Source organism: Pan troglodytes, chromosome 5, assembly GCF_028858775.2.
Source record: "Pan troglodytes isolate AG18354 chromosome 5, NHGRI_mPanTro3-v2.0_pri, whole genome shotgun sequence".
In the NCBI taxonomy this organism is placed as follows: Eukaryota; Metazoa; Chordata; class Mammalia; order Primates; family Hominidae; genus Pan; species Pan troglodytes.
In genome coordinates, this window is record NC_072403.2 from 74,360,125 (window position 1) to 74,383,425 (window position 23,301).

The window sequence follows — 23,301 nt, forward strand, 5'->3', positions numbered from 1 at the left end:
AATTTTCCAATAGGTCTCTCAGCAAGGTGAAATGGGATATACATTTTTAAAACTTCAAATATCTCAAAAATATCATTTGATTCACACTTTTGATTAATATTTTTTGACTGAAGTAGAGTGCTGGGTTGAAGATCATTTTCCTGTAGGAAAGGTATTTCTTCATCTCTTCCAGTTTCTTTGATGTAAAAGTCCATTATTCTTCTTACTTCAAATCCTTTGATTATGACCTTATTTTTGGTATGTTTTTCTCCCACAAATCCTTATCTCTATTGTTAAAAAATTTTCAGTGATTAAGACTTGAAGTATGTCAGTTTTCATTCATTTAGATGTATCAAAATAAGGCATGTATGTGTGTTGTTGTTAATTTAGAAATTTGTTATTTAGTTCTAAAATAGTATTACTCAAGGCAATTATTTCATTCAATGGTTTCTTATTCCATTGGTAAATATGGTGCAATGTTTGATGATGCACATAATATTCTCTGTCTGCCTCTTGCTCTTTTTGAGGCTGAACTTCAAAAGCATTCTTTGACTGTACTTAAAACACTTTAAGGCGAGGGTTAATTTGTGAAGAATTTGTGAATAGGAGTTACTTTCTCACCAATTCCTTAAGGATATATTTGTTTTTAAATTTTACCTACAGAGATTCCAATTCCATTCTCACAGTCATGCAATAAAATTGACAAACAGTAACTAGACTATTTTATTTTCTTGCAATAAGAATACATTATACATGACATTACTTAAAAGAGCTGTAGGAAAATAGCACACCTGCTGCTTTTCCCACTAATGGTATATGCTTTTCATCTACTAGGGAGAAATTATTCTTTAAAGAGAATGTAAATAATTCTATTTTAAACCAGAGAAAATTATTAATTAACACTATTAACTTCTTAATACAAATGCATTCTGTGTGTGTGTGTGTGTGCGCATGAGAGAGAGAGAGAAAAGAGAGATCTAGAGAGATGGAATTGTAGCATGTATTCAGAATATTTTTACAAGACGAAAGTCTATCAGAACTCCTAAAGTATAGAAATTAGATTTAAATACTCACCTATCTAGGACCTAAGGTTAACAACCTAACCTTCTCTTTGCTTGCTTCATCTCCCATCTACATGCTTCTACATATGCTTTATCACACAGTCTTATAGGCAAACTGCTTATAATATGATGTGTATTGTGGAATCCACCTGCCCTAACCTAGATTAGGTAAATTTTTTAATTGTTATTCCAGTCTTCCCAGGTAGGTACTATTTTTTTCCAATTTATGGATTAGCAAAATTGATGTCAAAAAGATCCAATAACTCAGGACAGGCGAGGTGACTCATGCCTATAATCTCAGCATTTTGGTAGGCTAAGACAGGGGGCTCACTTGACGTCAGAAGTTCAAGACCAGCCTGGTCAACATGGCAAAAAGTCATCTCTACTAAAAATACACAAACTAGCCGGGTGTGATGGCACACACTCCTATAATCTCAGCTACTTGAGAGGCTGAGGCAAGAGAATCACTTGAACCTGGGAGGCGGAGGTTGCAGTGAGCCGAGATTATGCCACTGCACTCCAGCCTGGGTGATGCAGCAAGACTCTGTCTCAGAAAAAAAAAAAAAAAAAAAAAAAATCACATGACTCATCTAAAATCATATAAATTGTATATGTTAAATTGAAATTGAGGATTCAAAACCTAGTGGCTAACTCTTAATACGTTGATCACCTTCAGGTTACCATTTCTGTGAAATTTTCCCCTACCTTTCCGGCACACTTAGACATTACTACCGGCAGTTACTCATACGCCTTACAGATCGACTTAGTATAAAAATTACATTGTAGGCTAGGCACGGTGGCTCATGCCTGTAATCCCACCACTTTGGGAGGCCAAGGCAGGCGGTTCACGAGGTCAGGAGATCGAGACCACCCTGATTAACACGGTGAAACCCCATCTCCACTAAAAATACAAAAAATTAGCCTGGCGTGGCGAGCGCCTGTAGTCCCAGCTACTCAGGAGGCTGAGGCAGGAGAATGGCATGAACCCAGGAGGTGGAGCTTGAAGTGAGCCGAGATCGCGCCACTGCACTCCATCCAGCCTGGGCGACAGAGCGAGACTCCATCTCAAAAAAAAAAAAAAAAAAAAAAAAAAAAAAAAAATTACATTGTAAAGTAATTTTAATTATAAGAATGCTTCTTCACAAATGTAAAAGAACAGAAATTATAACAAACTGTCTCTCAGACCACAGTGCAATCAAACTAGAACTCACGATTAAGAAACTCATTCAAAACCGCTCAACTACATGGAAACTGAACAACCTGCTCCTGAATGACTACTGGGCACATAACGAAATGAAGGCAGAAATAAAGATGTTCTTTGAAACCAATGAGAACAAAGACACAACATAATCTCTGGGACACATTCAAAGCAGTGTGTAGAGGGAAATTTATAGCACCAAATGCCCACAAGAGAAAGCAGGAAAGATCCCAAATTGACACCCTAACATCACAATTAAAAGAACTAGAAAAGCAAGATTAAACACATTCAAAAGCTAGCAGAAGGCAAGAAATAACTAAAATCAGAGCAGAACTGAAGGAAACAGAGACACAAAAAACCCTTCAAAAAATTAATGAATCCAGGAGCTGGTTTTTTGAAAGGATCAACAAAATTGATAGACCGCTAGCAAGACTAATAAAGAAGAAAAGAGAGAAGAATCAAATAGACGCAATAAAAAAGGATAAAGGGGATATCACCACCGATCCCACAGAAATACAAACTACCATCAGAGAATACTACACACAACTCTATGCAAATAAACTAGAAAATCTAGAAGAAATGGATAAATTCCTCCACACATACACCCTCCCAAGACTAAACCAGGAAGAAGCTGAATCTCTGAATAGATGAATAACAGGATCTGAAATTGTGGCAATAATCAATAGCTTACCAACCAAAAAGAGTCCAGGACCAGATGGATTCACAGCCGAATTCTACCAGAGGTACAAGGAGGAACTGGTACCATTCCTTCTGAAACTATTCCAATCAATAGAAAAAGAGGGAATCCTCCCTAACTCATTTTATGAGGCCAGCATCATCCTGATACCAAAGCCGGGCAGAGACACAACAAAAAAAGAGAATTTTAGACCAATATGCTTGATGAACATTGATGCAAAAATCCTCAATAAAATACTGGCAAACCGAATCCAGCAGCACATCAAAAAGCTTATCCACCATGATCAAGTGGGGCCGGTTCAATATACTCAAATCAATAAATGTAATCCAGCATATAAACAGAACCAAAGACAAAAACCACATGATTATCTCAATAGATGCAGAAAAGGCCTTTGACAAAATTCAACAACCCTTCATGCTAAAAACTCTCAATAAATTAGGTATTGATGGGACGTATCTCAAAATAATAAGAGCTATCTATGACAAACCCACAGCCAATATCATACTGAATGGGCAAAAGCTGGAAGCATTCCCTTTGAAAACTGGCACAAGACAGGGATGCCCTCTCTCACCACTCCTATTCAACATAGTGTTGGAAGTTCTGCCTAGGGCAATTAGGCAGGAGAAGGAAATCAAGGGTATTCAATTCGGAAAAGAGGAAGTCAAAGTGTCCGTTTGCAGAAGACATGATTGTTTATCTAGAAAACCCCATCTTCTCAGCCCAAAATCTCCTTAAGCTGATAAGCAACTTCAGCAAAGTCTCAGGATACAAAATCAATGTACAAAAATCACAAGCATTCTTATACACCAGTAACAGACAAACAGAGAGCCAAATCATGAGTGAACTCCCATTCACAATTGCTTCAAAGAGAATAAAATACCTAGGAATCCAACTTACAAGGGACGTAAAGGACCTCTTCAAGGAGAACTACAAACCACTGCTCAATGAAATAAAAGAGGATACAAAGAAATGGAAGAACATTCCATGTTTATGGGTAGGAAGAATCAATATTGTGAAAATGGCCACATTGCCCAAGGTAATTTATAGATTCAATGCCATCCCCATCAAACTACCAATGACTTTCTTCACAGAACTGGAAAAAACTACTTTAAAGTTCATATGGAACCAAAAAAGAGCTTGCATTGCCAAGTCAATCCTAAGCCAAAAGAACAAAGCTGGAGGCATCACGCTACTTGACTGCAAACCATACTACAAGCCTACAGTAACCAAAACAGCATGGTACTGGTACCAAAACAGAGATATAGATTAATGGAACAGAACAGAGTCCTCAGAAATAACACCGCTTATCTACAACTATCTGATCTTTGACAAACCTGAGAAAAACAAGCAATGGGGAAAGGATTCCCTATTTAATAAATGATGCTGGGAAAACTGGCTAGCCATATGTAGAAAGCTGAAACTGGATCCCTTCCTTACACCTTATACAAAAATTAATTCAAGATGGATTAAAGACTGAAACGATAGACCTAAAACCATAAAAACCCTAGAAGAAAACCTAGGCATTACCATTCAGGACATAGGCATGGGCAAGGTCTTCATGTCTAAACACCAAAACCAATGGCAACAAAAGCCAAAATTGACAAATGGGATCTAACTAAGCTAAAGAGCTTCTGCACAGCAAAAGAAACTACCATCAGAGTGAACAGGCAACCTACAAAATGGGAGAAAATTTTCACAACCTACTCATCTGACAAAGGGCTAATATCCAGAATCTACAATGAACTCAAACAAATTTACAAGAAAAAAACAAACAACCCCATCAAAAAGTGGGCAAAGGACATGAACAGACACTTCTCAAAAGAAGACATTTTTGCAGCCACCAGACATATGAAAAAAATGCTTATCATCACTGGTCATCAGAGAAATGCAAATCAAAACCACAATGAGATACTATCTCATACCAGTTAGAATGGCAATCATTAAAAAGTCAGGAAACAACAGGTGCTGGAGAGTATGTGGAAAAATAGGAACACTTTTATACTGTTGGTGGGACTGTAAACTAGTTCAACCATTGTGGAAGTCGGTGTGGTGATACCTCAGGGATCTAGAACTAGAAATACCATTTGACCCAGCAATCCCATTACTGGGTATATACCCAAAGGACTAGAAATCATGCTGCTATAAAGACACATGCACACGTATGTTTATTGCGGCACTATTCACAATAGCAAAGACTTGGAACCAATCTAAATGTCCAACAATGATAGACTGGATTAAGAAAATGTAGCACATATACACCATGGAATAGTATGCAGCCATAAAAAATGATGAGTTCATGTCCTTTGTAGTGACATGGATGAAATTGGAAATCATCATTCTCAGTAAACTATCCCAAGGACAAAAAACCAAACACCACATGTTCTCACTCATAGGTGGGAATTGAACAATGAGAACACACGGACACAGGAAGGGGAACATCACACTCTGGGGACTGTTGTGGGGTGGGGGGAGGGGGGAGGGAAAGCATTAGGAGATATACCTAATGCTAAATGACGAGTTAATGGGTGCAGCACACCAGCATGGCACATGTATACATATGTAACTAATCTGCACATTGTGCACATGTACCCTAAAACTTAAAGTAAAATAATAAAATAAAATAAAATAAAATGCTTCTTCAATATACTAAAGTTCTTTAGGGAAATATTATATATGTAATCCACATCCCCTAGGCACATATTAAGACTGAAAAATATTTATAGTATAGCTAAATAAGGGAAGAAAATGAATGAAAAAGAAAAGAAGGAAGGAAAGAAATAAGAAAGGTATAAAGCATAAGGATGCTGAAACCATTAAAAGAGAACATACATATTAAAATAATTCTGGCACATAGCAGGTTTTCAGTTAATTTTTGTATAATGTGACAAATTAGTTCCCTGCCCATGTATATGAATAAATCTTTTATTTATATACTTGCATGTTCTATATGTGAAAGCCAATATTTCTCATGGAAATCTGTCTACTTCTAAGCATTTAGGCCTGTGGCTAGACAAAGAACACTGCTAATCCTCACAGCTATTTAGGTACTTTTAATGATGATAGGTTTAAAGTCCCTACAAATGTGAATTTAATAATGAAAGGAGAAATTATGACATGTAAACAACTTTCAGAAGTCTTGTTTAGGATTAGGACTGACAAGACATAGTAGAAGCATGAATGGTAGTTTATGTTTCAGGAGAAAATATAGGGAAATAGACAAATAGATATTTCAGTATAGGGTGAGATAATTTCTTAAAGATGTCAGGGCAAGAGTTACAATTTTATTAAGGGCTTAATCTGCATCAGGCCCAATGATCAGTGTTTTGTATGTTTTATTCTTTTAATCTACAGTCTTTGAAATTAGTACAAATATTTACATCCATTTTACATGAGGATGTACAAAGGCACAAGGATGCCTGGTATTACTAACTCCTCTTTTCTCCAAAATTCTCTAAAAATTATCCTCAAAAAATTTTTCTCAAAGAGAATACAATGCAAAAGGAAGAAGAGTTTATGAGAAAACAAATTAGATTCTACTCTAGATTCTGACACTTCCTAGTCAGAGAATACAATCTCTTACTGGAAACAAAAGAGTTTCAAGTTAACACACACTTTTCAACTATAACACTGTATGATGTTGTTATTTTTCCTTTAAAATGATAATAAAAAATACTATGTGGATAATAGCTCTATTATTTATAGTGCTCTCAATGTCTATTACATGAACTTATTTATCCATCTGCAAATAATTCTTAGCCTCAGTTTCCTTAGCTATAACATGATATTAATGAAAAATATACCTGCTCTTGGAACATGGAAATTGGATTTATACCAAAGCAACTACTGCGTGTGGAAGGGCTGTAAATCTAAGGATATTATATTATTTTATTTTCCATTATAAACCTAGGATATATTTTATACCTCATATTTTAATAGCTTATTTTCTGTCCCATTTTTTAAATAAAAATAATTGTCTGTAACAAAAGTATTTTGGAATCTGTTTTTTTCAAAAAAAAAAAAAAGAAAGAAAACAAAAGCCCAAACCTTAAACCAGTTTCTTTGAATAACTAAAATCAATCTTCTTACTCTACCTGAATTCATCACTCAAAAATCTTTAACAATGAATTAATCTGCCTTTACATCCAAGCTAATAAAATTACAGTTGAAGCAATACTTATGTATTATGTAAAGTGAGGTTACGGGTAAATAAACTATTTTAAAATGATGCTGTAATTACATCCTCATTAGGTCTATGGTTAGGCAAGTCATTTTGGGCTTTTTATCAACTTATCTGTGCTAAATAAAACTAACATTTTAAAGTAAAATAAATAAAATTTACATTTGGAAATTAACATTTAAGAATAGTAGTATGAAATTACAGTTTAATTATTTCAACCAAGTAAAGGTAAGTACAGGCATACATGACACCAATGACAGATTATTATCATTGTTGCGAATTACAGATATTAATCATTAAAGGGAATAAAAAAATTCAAGAATATACAAGTTTGCACGTGTAAGTTTGAGGCAGGATAGTAAAAATTCAACTCCAAACAAGTTCTATGTGTAGGAGTTTCCAGTGATTTGGAAGTGGTTCCTGCACTCAACAATCTTGATGTTTAGATAGAAAAAATAAACAAAAAGCTAAGGATAATAAAAATAATTAACAACATGATTCTTAATAGACACTCTTCCTTTAACAAGCTTAACATATATACATTATCTAAATCTCACAACAGCTTTAAGAGGTAACATTATTACCTCTATTTGATAAATGAAGAAACTGAGTCTCAGAAAAGTAATGTTCCCAACGTCTTACAGCTGGTATTTGGCAGAATCCAAACTTATATCCAAGCATTCTGTTATCAGTGCCTGAGTCCTTAATTACTGTCCTAGAGTAGACTAAATTGAAAGAAAAATTTTAGTTCTATAAAATTAACAAACATATTATGAAAAATCTGGAGCATTACCCATATCTTATAAAAATTATGGTTTTCACCTCCAACTTTCCACCTTCATCTCTTCTCCAAAAAGGGCAGGCAATACATCTCAGTTTTTGTATTTGTATTTCACTAGTACAACAAGTTGGCAAACACAAGGTAAATGTTCAATAATATATTAAAGTGTCACAGGATTCCATGAACATTAAAGAAGGAAATAGACATTTTGAAATATGTATGTTCTATATTTAGTGAACACATTATCTAATCAAGAAGGTAAGATTTATTTTATTTATTTTCTTTAGGTCATGCAAAATTGTGGTATCATCTTAAAATTAGAATATAAACCCCATGAGGGCAAAAGCTATTGTCTTTTCTTGTTCATTGCTATAAATATAGCAATATGTGTGTATTAGTCGGTTCTCACACTGCTAATAAAGACAGACCCAAGACTCGGTAATTCATAAAGGAAAGAGGTTTAATGGACTCACAGTTCTGCAGGGCTGGGGAGGCCTCACAATCATGGCAGAAGGCAAAGGTGTAGCAAAATCAGGTCTTGCACTCCCCTTTATACAACATCAGATCTGGGAGACTTACTATCATGAGAACAGCATGAGAAAGACCCGCCCCCATGATTCAATTACCTCCCACCAGGTCTCTCCCATGACACGTGGAAATTATGGGAGCTACAATTCAAGGTGAGATTTAGGTGGGGACATAGCCAAACCATATAAATGTGTAATGCCCATGTCAGAAAAACAAATTGTGAAATTCTTTGAAATGAAGAAAAATGATTCTTGTGTGTTCTATCAAGCACATCCTTCTGGGATATCCCTCTCTTTCATTGTGTTTGAGTTGTTTTACAATTCGGTAAATTGTAGCATACTATTAATAATGCTAATAATGCTTGGTCGTTGACATGCAATTTGTGTCCAATGGAGATACAATTGATTATTGGATTGTGGATATTTATCAATTTTGCATCTATTTGTACATTCAATTCAATATACATTGTTGCCTCTGTGTGTGTTTGTGTGTGTGTGTGTGTGGCGGTGGTGGTGGCAAATTAAACTTTAAATGAGTTTGAACATTGTGCTAGTTTCCTCTTCAATTCATGAGTTAAATTAAACTTTTATCGTGTATTGATATTTAAGAGTTATGATTTTACCTTAAACATTATTTTTAACATCTAAATTAGTAAACAAAGGCATACCAAATACTAGATAACTAATAAATATATGTATATTAATCTATAAAGGTTAATATAAGTTAATAATAGAATACTAAATTAATAATTGAATTAATGAGTGAATAAGATATTTTTCATGAAATTACACAATTAATTGTTACGGTCTCTATTAGTCTGCATTCATTGTTATAATATTCTTGGCCAGGTGACTGAGAACACTTGCAAAAACTGTAGTAACTATATATATATATATATATATATATTTTTTTTTTTTTTTTTTTTTTTCTTTTTTTTTTGAGATAAGGTCCTGCTCTGTCACCCAGGCTGGAGTGTAGCGGAGTGCTCACAGTTCACTGCAGCCTCAACCTCCCATGGCTTAGGTGATCCTCCCACCTCAACCTCCTGACTAGCTAGGATTACAGGCACATGCCATCACACTTGGCTAATTTTTGTATTTTTTTTTTGTAGAGATGAGGTTTCACCATGTTGCCTAGGAATCAATACTTTTCTAAACCATGTATGGATTTTCACTCTTTATAGATTAATTTTACTCTTTATAGATTCACCCTTTAAGTTTACTATGCATATTAGATTAACTTTTCAAATATGTACAACATATTTCATGTACTTCAGTAGTACTTGATACACATCACCCCCTCTGGCTATCCAAAATAAAATAATTGTGTTATATAGAAAATGTGTACTTGCAAAAGAATTCCATTATCATTTGAAAACTCAGAAAGCATACGGGGCCAATACTTCTGAATTTGGCCACTGTACTTTTTGATATCAGATAAGATACAGAAATAATTTATATATGATAAAAAGAAACTCAATTTGATTTCCACAAAATTTATAGTTCTAGACATTTAAAAATGTGTTTATTTTTAATGAGTGTAACAAGGATATTGCTAAGATAACAAGACATATGTTGAACTGGCTAATTTTCTTCAAGATGTAATGAGCCCTCTTGGGAAGTAGGCCTTGTGCTGGACACTAAGGAAATTTGAAGTTATAATGTCCAAGTTTTCATAATATAGTGCAGAATATGGAAACATGAGAAGTAAAAATGTTACACAATATGTGTTATTGCAGAGGTACAATTATATATACACATATATATCATTTATATAACAGTCTATTCCTGATATGTATATATATGTGTGTATATATGTATATACATATATCAGAGGAATATAATGTATACATATATACATATATGTATATATCAGGAATAGACTAGAATAAGGATTGACTGATAATTGTGAGTTACTGTTATGTCTATCCTATTTACAGGGTCTCTAAGCAAGACCAGTGTCTTTGTCTGCAATGTTTCTTCTACCTTCTTTTTTATTAACAACATAAATCACGGATTTTACAGAGTGAGAATTTCATTGGACGAAGGGTAGTCCAATTTTAGTGCTTGATTGCATATTTCTTTGCAATTGGAGAGGCAATTAAAAATTAAGAGTAACAAACATCTTCTCAAAATCCTAAATTTGAGGACAAATATGAAATTATGACTGCTGATGGACTAGGCTCACATGTTCCAATTTGCTGTTTGCAAGGCTGACACCAAAAAATTATTACAATTTCTATCATTCTGAACAAGTTTATATGGATGCATTTGCTGCAATTAAGATAAAAATATAGTTTGTTCAGGCTTATCTTATCAATTTTTATTCTCACATAATTAGACGCTGAGTAAAACTTTTGTTTTAGAGATGTAGAAATCATGACAGAGAATGACCATCTGCTCAACATATATACGTGTTGTATCAAATCACTGCAGTACTTAAGTACAGAGGCTCTGGAGTCAAAAACCCTGGGGGAAGAAATCTGGGTGTGTTTGCTTTCTACCTTTCTTACACTGAATAAATTACTGAACACAGTTTCCCCATCAGTGAAAAGAAGGTAATGCTTGTTCTTATCTCACAAAATCATGTGAGGACTAAATTATATAAATCATAAAAGTATTTTTGAGAACTCAGACCTTCCAAATAGAAAGTTAGTAAATTTATTACTTTAATGAAATAGTATATGCGTGAAGAAATCCAATAATCAGGTTTTGTTAAAAAACCCCTCTATCCCATATCTTAGTCTAACTTACATAGCCGAACATACCTGACAGTTCATATCAAAAAATCTACATTAAGAAAATTTTGACAATTTGAATAAGGTTTCTTATGGAATTAGGTCTCATTATTTTGGAAGAAAGTAATTTGTTTGATTGGCTATATTTAAAGTATTCATTTCTTCTAATCTTGTTTTATCACACTTAGCAGAGTTACAGAAGATTGTAAATGTAATTTTTTTATTAATGCCACTCCGTGTTAAGGGTCCTCAAATTATGAAGGGCAGAGATTCTAATATCTCCTACTCATCAAAATATTCTCAGTGTCTCGTAGGGTTCTTGGTATATAACGGATGTTTTAAAAATATTTTATTTGATTAATAGTCAACAATGTAAGTGAATAAATGATAATTTAATTCATTTTTGCTCATAAATAATTTTATTGTTCAGAGTTTGAGGAATTTTACCTTCAAATTTCCTGTGGGTCTCTTCTTACAAAAAATCACTTTTAACATTTATAACAATTCTATCAAATCATGGTGACATGTTATACTTTCCTCAGCACTTGCAAAAATATTTAGTATTTCTAAAAAAATACTCTGATGTAAATCTATTACGTAAGCTTTAGATTTCATTCTACTTGAATTATTTATCTAAGGTATATAGAGTAATTTTTCTGGTAAATTGAAAATAAGATTCTATATATTCTGATCTCTGAAATGAATTATATATTCCTCTGTAATAGTATAACATAGTTTTTATAGCTGTAAATTAAATGAGAAATTAGTGGGCCAGCACAGTGGTTCACGCCTGTAATCCCAGCACTTTGGGAGGCTGAGGCCAGAGGATCACTTGAAAACAGTGGCTCAAGACCAGCCTGGGTAATGAAGTGAGACACTGCCTGCACATTAAAAATAATAGTGAAAGTATTTTGTGTGGATCGTCCTTAAGTCTGTGTGTGGAGTGGGGTGGAGATGGGTTGTTTGTTTTTGAGAGTCTTGATCTGTCATCCAGGCTGGGGTGTTAGTGTTCTTAAGTTTTGAAATATGTATGCATATTTTTGTATCAAAACACATACAAGCATAAATACTTTAAGAATTTCAATGCAATTTTGCTTCCAAGTTATATGCTAATTTTTATTATGTATTTTGCATATTATATAGTTTAATCTTTGAAAGTTATTGAATATGTATTTGATTTAATTTGATCTTCCCTTATATTCTCACATTTTTGATACCTTTTGTGCAGCTGTGCTATAAAATCTAATGCATCTGAACATTTTTATAATAACTGAACTTTTCACATTTTATGGCTAATTCTGCCTTTTAACCTTTTCCTTGATCCTCTATGAACAATTTAGTGTAACATTTAATTATAATTACCAGAACACAACAAAACATGAAAATAAAGTTAAATGTAGGATATTACATTTTTGTGTTCAAATAGTTTCAATTTTTAATTTAATATCTGATTATTTTGTGAGAATTATATGTACAATTACATGTAAATAGAATCTTCAAATACATAGATTAACAATTAAAAAGACACTTGTTGTCATATGACATGCAAACCCCAAGAGCAGTCCTGTTATATATCATTTTTTGAAATGTCTATGATTTTTATTAGTAACATTTTATAAATGCATTATGGGGTAATGTATTCTTTAATTACCTACATTTTACCATTCCACAACATATATATACCTCAAAACATCATACTGTAAATTACAAAAACACTTATGTGACAGTTAAAAAAATAAATTGTGATACACACACACAAACACAGAGAGACAGACAGAATGGAGTACTATTTAGCCTGAAAAAACAAAGAAATCCTGCCATTTGAAACAACATAGGTAAATCTGGAGGACATTATGCTAAGTGAAATAAGCCAGACACAGAGAGAAAAATAGTGCATGATCTCACTTATATGTGGAATCTAAAACAGTACATCTCTTAGAAGCAGAGAGCAAACAGTTGTTATGAAGAATGAGGAGGTGGGAAAATGGGGAAATTTTGGGCAAACAGCACAAAGTTGCAGCTATGTAGGATGAATAAGTCTAGATGTCTAATGTAAAGTAATCATTTCACTATGTATATGTCTATAAAAAATTGTGTTGTATACCCTAAATATGCCCAATTTTATTAAAAATAACTTTTTAAAAAAAAAAAGTTTAAATGTTTATATACTGCTAGATGGCAGGTGGGTGGAAATTATATAGCTACATCAGGGGTAGTCTACGTTATGAGAGAACAAGTTCTCCATACGGATGGTTTGCTGAGTTAGTGTTTCTCAAGGATATATTCCAGACATACTTTTCCTTACAGCCAACGTGGAATAAAAGTCCAACTTTTTTTTTTTTTTTGAGACAGAGTCTCACTCTTGTCGCCTAGTCTAGAGTGAAATGGCACGATCCCAGCTCACTGCAAACTCCACCTCCTGGGTTCAAGTGATTCTTCTGCCTCAGCCTCCTGAGTAACTGGGATTACAGACACACAACACCACGCCCTGCTAATTTTTGTATTTTTAGTAGAGACGGGGTTTCACCATGTTGGCCAGGCTGGTCTCGAACTCCCAACCTCAGGTGATTCGCCCACCTTGGCCTCCCAAAGTGCTGGGATTACAGGCTTGAGCCACCGCACCTGGCCAGAAGTCCAATTTTCCTATAGCAGTCAGAATTAATCACCCTGGCCTGCACAGTAACTCTCTTCTTTGTCTGTTTATTCAGAGGCATGAGGAGTCCAAAGTGGCCATATGGCAGTCTTAACTTTCATTTCAATGGAATAATTGTTGTGTCTCCTGGTGGAAGCATTCTCCTTTTTGGAACTAACGGATTTAGGTCAGCAGAGCACAAGGTCACAGAAACAGGAAGTAAGCATTTTGCTACTGGGTCAGTAGGAGTAACAGTGAGTGGTACCACTTTCATTTCCACTCTCTAAATGTTGGACCGTGAATCATATACATGAAGCATATACAGCCTTCTAGAGAACATTTTCCCAGCCCTTCAAGATGTTGCCACCTAGCTGGTACTGTAACCAGCTCTTCAAAACACAATTTCACTGTTTTATCAAACCACTTACTTCAGGTTGATGGGAAGACATGGAAACACTGGTGAAATCTATGAGTGTGGTTTCACTGCCACACTTCATTTGCCATGAAGTGAATTCCTTAGAATCAATGTTGTGTGAAATACCATGATGATAGAAATGTATTCTGTAAGCCCATGAATGGTAGTTCTAGCAGAAGGATTGCATGTAGGGAATACAAATCCATATCCAAAGTATCTAATATAGCAAGAACAAAATGCTGCCTCTTTTATGACAGAAGTGTCTCATGTTATTAACTTGCCATCAGAAAGCTGGCTGATCACCTTTGAGTGTCATGTGAGGGCCTCAGTGTTTATCGTTGCTGCTGGCAAATTGAGCACTGAGCGATGGCTTTAGCCAGTTCAACCATGGTGACTGGAAGTCCACGTTGCTGGGCCCATGCATAATTTCCATCCTTGCCACCATGGCCACTTTTTCTAAACTGATTCTTTTTTTGCTTTTTTTGTTTTTTTTTTTTTTCAATTTTACTGTAAGTTCTGGGATACATGTGCTGAACATGCAGGTTTGTTACATAGGTATACATGTGCCATGGTGGTTTCTAAACCCATTTTAAAGTCATATGTTGAAAGCATTTGAAGATAGGGCTCAATGAAACCACTGAGAAGTCACTGAAAAAACTGGGGAATCATGACTGGTATCCACAGAAAAAGTCATCCTATCAACTTGATTATTGTAATCATCCTCTGCAGAGGTCACTGTTTACCAAGCATCTGAGTGAAAACAAATATTTTCACATTATTTGCCCATTCATAAAGGTCTATTATACACACCTCTTACCAGATCTCCTCAACACTGATTTTCCAATCAAGTCACTTCCAAGTGCCTGGCCATCCATTCTAACCGGAAAATTCAACTTAACTCATGATCTGCTAGCCTTCCCAGCCTTTCTGATTCCCCTTGCCCACCATCAATTACTCTCACAGGCATCTCTCTAATAAAATCTTTGATTAATCCTGTCTTATTGTTTGTTTCTCAAAGAAATTAATCTAACAAAGGTATTGTTAGTGGAGATCAGCAACACAGAGTATGGCATTTGACATGAAGTAACTAATCACTGACTCTTTTGTTTTCCATATCCATAAACAGGAAGTATCTAAAGCAGTTTACTTTTAGATGAAATGGACAACAGTATATCTTTCCAGTCTTGCCTCATGGCAATGAGTGCTCCTACTTTATCTAACAGAGTAGCTCAGAAGTCTTGATTGTTTTGGAATTTCACAAAATAGCACTCTTGCCCATTTGTGAATTATATTCTCTTAGACTACTAATAACATAAGAAATGTCTTAAATGTTCTAGTAATTACATACATGGCAGTGAGTCTGGAGTGTTTTAGTCCATTTTCTTTTGCTATAATTACAAATTACCCTGAGACTGGGTGATTTATAAAGAAAATAAGTTATTTTGGTCTGGTTCCTAGAGACTGAGAAGTCCAAGGTCAGGGAGGCGTATCTGGTGAGAGCCGTGTCATAACTTAGTGAAGGGTATCACATGGTGAGAGAGCAATAGCATGTCAGTTAGGGCTTTTCTTCCTCTTCTTATAAAACCACCTGTCCCGTTACGGGCCTCATTCTATTGACCTTATCTAATCCTAGTTATCTTCCAATGGCATCAAATCTGATTCCCATTGACATATGATTTGGGGAATTAAGTTTTCAATACATGATATTTACAGAAAAAATCAAACCACGGCAGGTGTAGAACACAAAGATTCAGAGATCAATTGTAAGTAAAATTTTGAGAAGGTCCTTTGGTCCGAAATATCTTAGAATATTTCTTTTCTCTTAAAAGATGCCATCACTCTTCTCATCTCTCATCACCAAGCATAATGCACAGCACTTGATAAGTCTCTTTAGATTTGTAGCTAGCAAACATTTGGAAACACTGCTCCAACCTGTCTTTTTTAGTTTATTCAAAAGGCTGCTTGGCTCACGCCTGTAATCCCTGCGCTTTGGGAGGCCGAGGCGGGTGAATCATGAGGTCAGGAGATTGAGACCATCCTGGCTAACACGGTGAAACCCCGTCTCTACTAAAAAATACAAAAAATTACCTGGGCGTGGTGTCGGGCGCCTGTAGTCCCAGCTACTCAGAAGGCTGAGGCAGGAGAATGGCGTGAACCCGGAAGGCGGAGCTTGCAGTGAGTCCAGATCGTGCCACTGCACTCCAGCCTGGGCGACAGAGCAAGACTCTGTCTCAAAAAATAAAATTAAATGTAAAAAAGACTGCTAATCTTGAGTGGAATCGAAATAACGAGAGGGCACTGCATAAAGTCCAGGTGGCAGTATAAGCTTCTCTAAAACTCAACCCAAATAATTCAGTACATTTTATAAAGCTATAGGAATCGGTGTTGGAACAGGAGTGTGTGGAGTTTTGGGTAGCCCAAAGGGATGAGTCCCTAGGTTTCTGGAGAAAGGTTAAGCAATTTTCTCCTTCTCATCACTTAAAAATTTCCATGTCTGTTACTGGACCATAGTAAAAACTAAGTGTCAGTCCATGGGACAGAATGACTTTCAATGAGGTGCATGTCCTTAGGTACATGAAGGTTAGTCAATCTCAGCAACAACCTCTTGTGGCCTAGGAGTAGTATATTCTGGTTAACCCCAAGTAACTCTAGAAAGCATTTTAAATTACAGACACCTATATCACCTCCCTAACTCACACTATATTCACAAAAGGAGTTTCCTTATGACTAATTAATGGTAGAGAAATATACTGGGGTATGACTCACGTATGGGTTGGTTTATGGTAGCACTATTCAGAACTGCACATCTTCTTCATTATAGGCCTACACAGGACAGCCCAGTAGCATGATGGAGAACAGAAATCCTTTCAGAGGATAGATCTCTGAGCACTAAATTGATCACAACTTTCAACAGAACAGATGACATACCTTTCAAAAGTCATCCAGTTTCTCTTCAGGTCACCCCAGTGTTAGCACAGAAAAGTCATAAATGTCATGGTGGCACAAAAGGTTATGCACAGGCCCAATAATACAGATGCCTTCTCATCCAAACTGATCTAGTTATTTCCACTAGTCTATGTCTGACTTGCCAGTATAATTGGACGCTGTCTTTGCTATCACACTGTTACTCAGGGAGACCGGGCATACACCTATTACAATCAAATGCATTGACACGAAATGAAAGTCATTCATCCATAGTAGACATGATAAACTGTGTAGATATGGGTTTGATTTTCCACACATGGGACCTCCCTAAACAGCTTTAGTTAAGGGTTACAAAGTAACACATCCATCAACATGATAATCCATACAACATTGTCTGAAATTAAGAAGCTCATTTTATGGCAAATGAGTTGGTTCAACAGGCTCACGACTATTGGATTCACTGGTTGTGCCATGTGAAATAGCCTAGGATCAGTTTTTAAAAACTATTAACTGAATGGCTGAAAGTGTTACTAAGGCATCAGCTCGAGCACTATAATTTCAGTGTTGAGAAACTGTCCTTCTGGTAACAGCACATATGTTGAAACAATGGCCAATATAATGAGATTGTAACAATATGAATTGAGAAAATAAAGGTGAAAGTAGAAATAATTTATATTTCAAAATGTCCATATTGTGGAATTCTCTCCTCACAAACTCAGTCTCTGTTTCTGATTGTTAGGAGCAACATTTCTCCAAGGGGAACATAGAAAAAAATTTCACTGAAATAGAATTGATAACTACAATCTACCAACTAGGTTCTAATGCTATTGATAAGCAGACAAAATGTATTTGCTGTGCAGGCTGGGTGTCCTGGTTATAATGAGGATCTATGATTGATGTTATCTACTATGGTTTGAATGTTTGTTGTGTTGAAATTTAATTGCTGTTGTAACACAATTAAGAGGTAGGACTTTTAAGAGTTGATTAGGCTATGAGGGCTCTACCCTCCTGAGAGGAATGGGTTCCTTTGTAAAAAAGTAACTTGACCCCCTCTTGCCGTCTCTCACCCTCTTGCCTTCTGCCATGTCATGGCCCAGCAAGAAGGCCCTTGACAAATTCCAGTGTCTTGATATTGAACTTCTCAGTCTCCTGAACTATGAGCCAATATATTTCCATTCATTATAAATTACCTAGTCTCGACTATTCTGTTATAGCAGCACAAAACGGACTAAGACACTAACCAATCAATTGGGTAAATTTATTTACATATAAAGTAAAGAGAAGTCACTCATTATTCCATGTTCCTTGAAAATTCTTTATGGAAATTTCAATAATAACAAACCAATAAGAACATGGTAATTAAAGGTTCAGACCCTTAAGAAATAAAGTTCTAGGTTTCTTTTCTTGGCAAGCTCTGAGACAAGCTAAAGTCTTTTGCAAATTTTCAGAAATCTAGAATGGATGATTCAAGAGAAAGATAAGAAATATCAATTAATTGCTCAAGAGGAGATGCAGAAGCAAGTATTATAGATGACTTCTTTAACCGTTTTAAGTTCTCTAGAAGATCAAAATTAGCCACCATCTTGAAGTGGATGTTATGACTGATTAGGCTTTAGATTTCATCTTGGGGGCTTGCTATTCTTAAAAGAAAAATAGTATGGGATCTTGGCATAATGAAAGGACAGTTCAAGCAATTGTGAATGTTGCAAGGAGTGACACATTTTAAGCTTTACCTAAAATTATCTCAACCTTATGATGTTCTGGCTTTTGGATGCTTACTTCCTCATAATTCTGTGTAAGTAACCACTCTGTTGAGGCCTATATGCTTGTATCACCTAAAGCAAATATCTGGAGTCTCTGGGCTCAGATGAATTACCAAAGAATGTGAAGAAAGATCTGGCTTCCCAGAAGCTGCTTAAGATACCAGGTGATACAATTCAGAAGTACAGGAGAACTAAAATCCACTAGAACAAACTTTGACAGATGAAACACAGGACACCAGAGGAAGTTGATTAATAAATTGCCTTTCTATTACTCCCCCTGAAGCAATAATTTCTTATATACATTCCCCTCAGAGTTGTCTTGTAAGCATGAAACACATGTTCTTCATGAAATATCAACCAGCCTGATAACACATTATTATGGACTGAATGTTTGTGTCCACCCAAAATTAATCCCCAAGAAGAAGGTATTAAGTGTTGGGCCTTCGTGATTAAATCATGATGTAATAATCATTACAGCCCTCATGAATGGGATTAATGCCTTTATGAAAGAGACCCCAGAGAGCTCCCTTGCTCTTTCCATCATGTGAGGACACAGTGAGAATGCTGTCTATGAATGAGGAAGCAGACCCTCACTAGAACCCAATAATGTTCGCATTTTGATCTTGGAATTCCAGCCTCTAGAAGTAGGAAAAATAATTTTCTGTTGTTTAGAAGCCATTCAATTTATGGTACTTAGTTATATCAGCTCAAAATGATGAAGAAAATATTATCTTTTGTTTGCTTTTTACATTTCCCGGCCTGTCTCATATTTTTATTGTTATTGTTTTTGTCTCAGCCTTGGGATTGTATCCTATAATAAATCATTAAAATCCATCTCAGGTTTTTGTTTTTATAAAGAAACTAAGATTAATATAATGAGATAATCAACAGTGAGCTTACGATTTGTCAGTCAGTAATTTAAATGGGAAGATATTCCCAATTATTTTGCTTGGTAGCCTACTTGGTGAAACTTCTAGAGACAGCAATTTCTCAGTGTCTATCAAACTCTAAATTCACATACTCTTTGACCCAGCTCCAAAGTAGGAGTCAGCAAACAATGGCCCATGGGACTCCAAATTCAGCCCACCACCTGTCTTTGTAAATACAGTTTTTCAAAACGCAGTAATGCACATTAGTTTAAGTATTGTCTATGACTTCTAAGCTACAAGATCAGGATTGTGCCAAAGATTGCATGGCTTAAAGAGTCTAAAATATCTACCTAGACTTAACAGAAATGCTGGTGGACCCCTGGCTTAAATGTCAACAGTTGTTATTATTTTAAAAAGCTTATAAAAACATAAGTTTTGTATCATTCCAAGAATTAAACTGGATTCATACTCTGTTTTTCATGACTCATTTTTTTCTTATAATAAAATATACCTGCCATCTTGACAAAATCATTTAGTTAACCTCAGTCAAGTTACTAAACTGCTTTACATCTCAGTTTATGAAAAGGAATGTGGAAAGACAACATACATTTCCACTGAATTTGAAAAGACATCATGTATGTAGAGTGTTTAGGTATGGCCAAAAGTTTTTAGGGCCATTTGGTCTGCATACTTTTTGTTCCTTGTGCTTGCACTTAAAAATATGAAGTCCCATATTTTTCTCTTTAAATAATTCCAATAAACATATTTTTCTAGAAAAATAAAGAATCTAAATTGCCTACAAAATTTTAATATGATAGTTAATACAATCACTCGCTCCTTTAAGAAAAATAGTAATAGATTAAAGAATTTTCTGTATTTAGATCTCCTTTACAGTAGAAATATAAATGCATAATCTGTGTTTGTTATGGCACAATGGAAAGTGTGGATGACCTTACTGAAATTTAATTATTCAGTTCTTTTAAAACTCTTTGATCCATGATGCCTTATGATCTCTGATCAGGAAATAAGGAATGCCACAGAGTTCAGGATAGGAAATTTTATAGAAATTAATGTTCTCCCGGCAAGAGGGAAATAAACAGGCATTTATCTCTTAAAGGAAATGGCTTTAAGAGGCAATACCTATGTTATCATCATTGTATTTGCCACATTTATCATGGCATGAGTTATAAAGAAAATGCTTCATAAATGTTTTTCAATAACTGAATGAATACATGAGTGAAATACAAAGGTCTATCTTATGTTCAGCATTCGGGATTCTGGGATTAAATGGAACATGAGGCAAGAAAGAAGATACAGTGTGGCCTCATTATAATCTGACAGAACCAGAGCGGTATAACTAACTGAAAGCCCAATCCCCAAAGTCAGACTACATGAAAGGAAACATTCAAGTCCTAGTATGCACATAGGAGCCTTTGTTCAGAGTTTTAAACGGATAGGGAGATCCCTATGAGCAGCATAAATATTAAAGTCAAGGCAGAATCTATTTCCTCTTCATTTTATGCACGCTGCTCAGTGTGGGCAAACAAGGTTGGTATGAATTTGTGGGCTGGGTGCCAGAGCTGGGAGCAGTAATCAACAGGTGCCCACAGATGCTGACTGAAAGATAGAAAACAGCTAAAATAGATTTGAGCTATCTAATTAGGAGCCACCATAAGAAGCAACTGACACATTAACCTTTTGTTTCATCGGTAATATATAGAACATCTTGATTTTTAAAACATCTTTCATTAACCTAATTCACAAGATCTGCTTGGTGATGTAAATTCTTTGAACCTAGAAGGGAATTTGTTAACTCTGTGTAAGTTACTGTGTGATGTGGATAATATATGATAAAATTCTTATTATTATACTAGGCACTTATTAAACACTCTACATATGTAAATTATTGTTATTATTTCTATTGCTGTTATAGAAAATGTATAAAAATGAAATATGGATATTTTAAATACTTTAAAAGGTGGTGTTTTTTATTTTAATTTAAACAATTATTGAACTCAACTACCTGCTAAATTATATATAATCATATGCTTAACAAATTTTTTAAAATTAAAACAAAAATCTAAGATTATAACCAGTATCATAACTCTACATGTAAGAAAGTCTATATTTACTCTGCTACGTATTTTAAAGCCTTCATATTTCTATTCAATCTGAATGATCTCAAGTCATAATATTTTTCTTTGATCCAAAATTGTTTGATATCCATATTATGGTGCATGATGTTAGAATACTTGTTTTGTTCTGCCATGTGCTGGTGAATTAATTCTGTCTAATTCTTCTTGTTCTGACTTAGCCTTTCTTCAAGATTAGATCAAAACATTAAGTATTACAGCTACAGTCCCTGATGCATTATTAGTTCAAGAAGCAATGTAATATCACATTTGTTACTGTTTTATCAAGCTAGGTATAAAAATTGCTTTACGTTTAAAGGGGAAAAAGTGAAAATTCCAGCAAAGCAGCCTCGATTTCACACCGGGACAATCAGGAATATTTTCTCACTTTTGCTGTCCTGGAGCACAGGTCTGACAAATAACAGAGATTAGAAATGATTCCAATGCTTCCCTTTCCCACATTCCCTAGATGGATATGTACTAAAAAGCTTTAGAGTAAACATTACCAACAGAAAAAAAATATGGCAAGTATTTTTTAGATAAACTAAAGGGTATAATCTCTACTTCTGCTTTCTGAAGTTTCCACTTTTACACTGTTGGTGGGAGTGTAAACTAGTTCAACTATCCTTTTTAATGAAGTTTGTTTTAGGATCTTTAAAAATATCTCTACAATTTATTGTAATTGCTTCCTCAATTTTAACTTTGCAATTGTCGATTTTATAGATTTTTAATAATAAAAAAGGATAAATTTTGTTTTTAATTAAAAATATGTATAAAAGTTACTAATATTAGCTGCTTTAAAAGATTGCTAAGCTCTATTTGTGTATAACTTATTGCCATATTAAATAGAAAATAAGTATTTATGATCATAATGAACAACACCGATCCCACAGAAATACAAATTACCCTCAGAGAATACTATAAACACCTTTATGGAAATAAACTAGAAAACCTATAAGAAATGGATAAATTCCTGGACACATATACACTCCCAAGACTAAATCAGGAAGAAGTTGAATCGCTGAATAGACCAATAACAGGTTCTGAAATTGAGGCAATAATTAACAGCCTACCAACCAAAAAAAAGTCCAGGCCCAGACGGATTCACAGCAGAATTCTACCACAGGTACCAAGAGGAGCTGGTACCATTCCTTCTGAAACTACCCCAATCAATAGAAAAAGAGGGAATCCTTCTTAACCCATTTTATGAGGCCAGCATCATCCTGATACCAAAGCCTGGGAGAGACACAATAAAAAAAGAGAATTTTAGACCAATATCCCTGATGAACATCGATGCAAAAATCCTCAATAAAATACTGGCAAACCAAATCCAGCAGCACATCACAAAGCTTATCCACCACGATCAAGTTGGTTTCATCCCTGGGATGCAAGGCTTGTTCAACATAC

At 34.9% G+C, this 23,301-nt stretch overlaps 1 protein-coding gene across 15 annotated transcripts in view; it reads right to left on the bottom strand.

Moving 5' to 3' along the window:
- The window catches only part of LOC129144272 (protein eyes shut homolog), a 773,546-nt gene that overhangs the window by 492,249 nt on the left and 257,996 nt on the right, over nucleotides 1–23,301 (bottom strand). For 5 of the 15 annotated variants that reach the window (XM_054685957.2, XM_054685950.2, XM_054685948.2 and 2 more), the window contains one exon: nucleotides 7,697–7,837. The exons of the other annotated variants lie outside the window; for them this stretch is intronic. The gene's annotated coding sequence lies outside the window, so the exon portion shown is untranslated. The remainder of the gene's footprint in view (nucleotides 1–7,696; nucleotides 7,838–23,301) is intronic. 15 annotated transcript variants of the gene reach the window in all.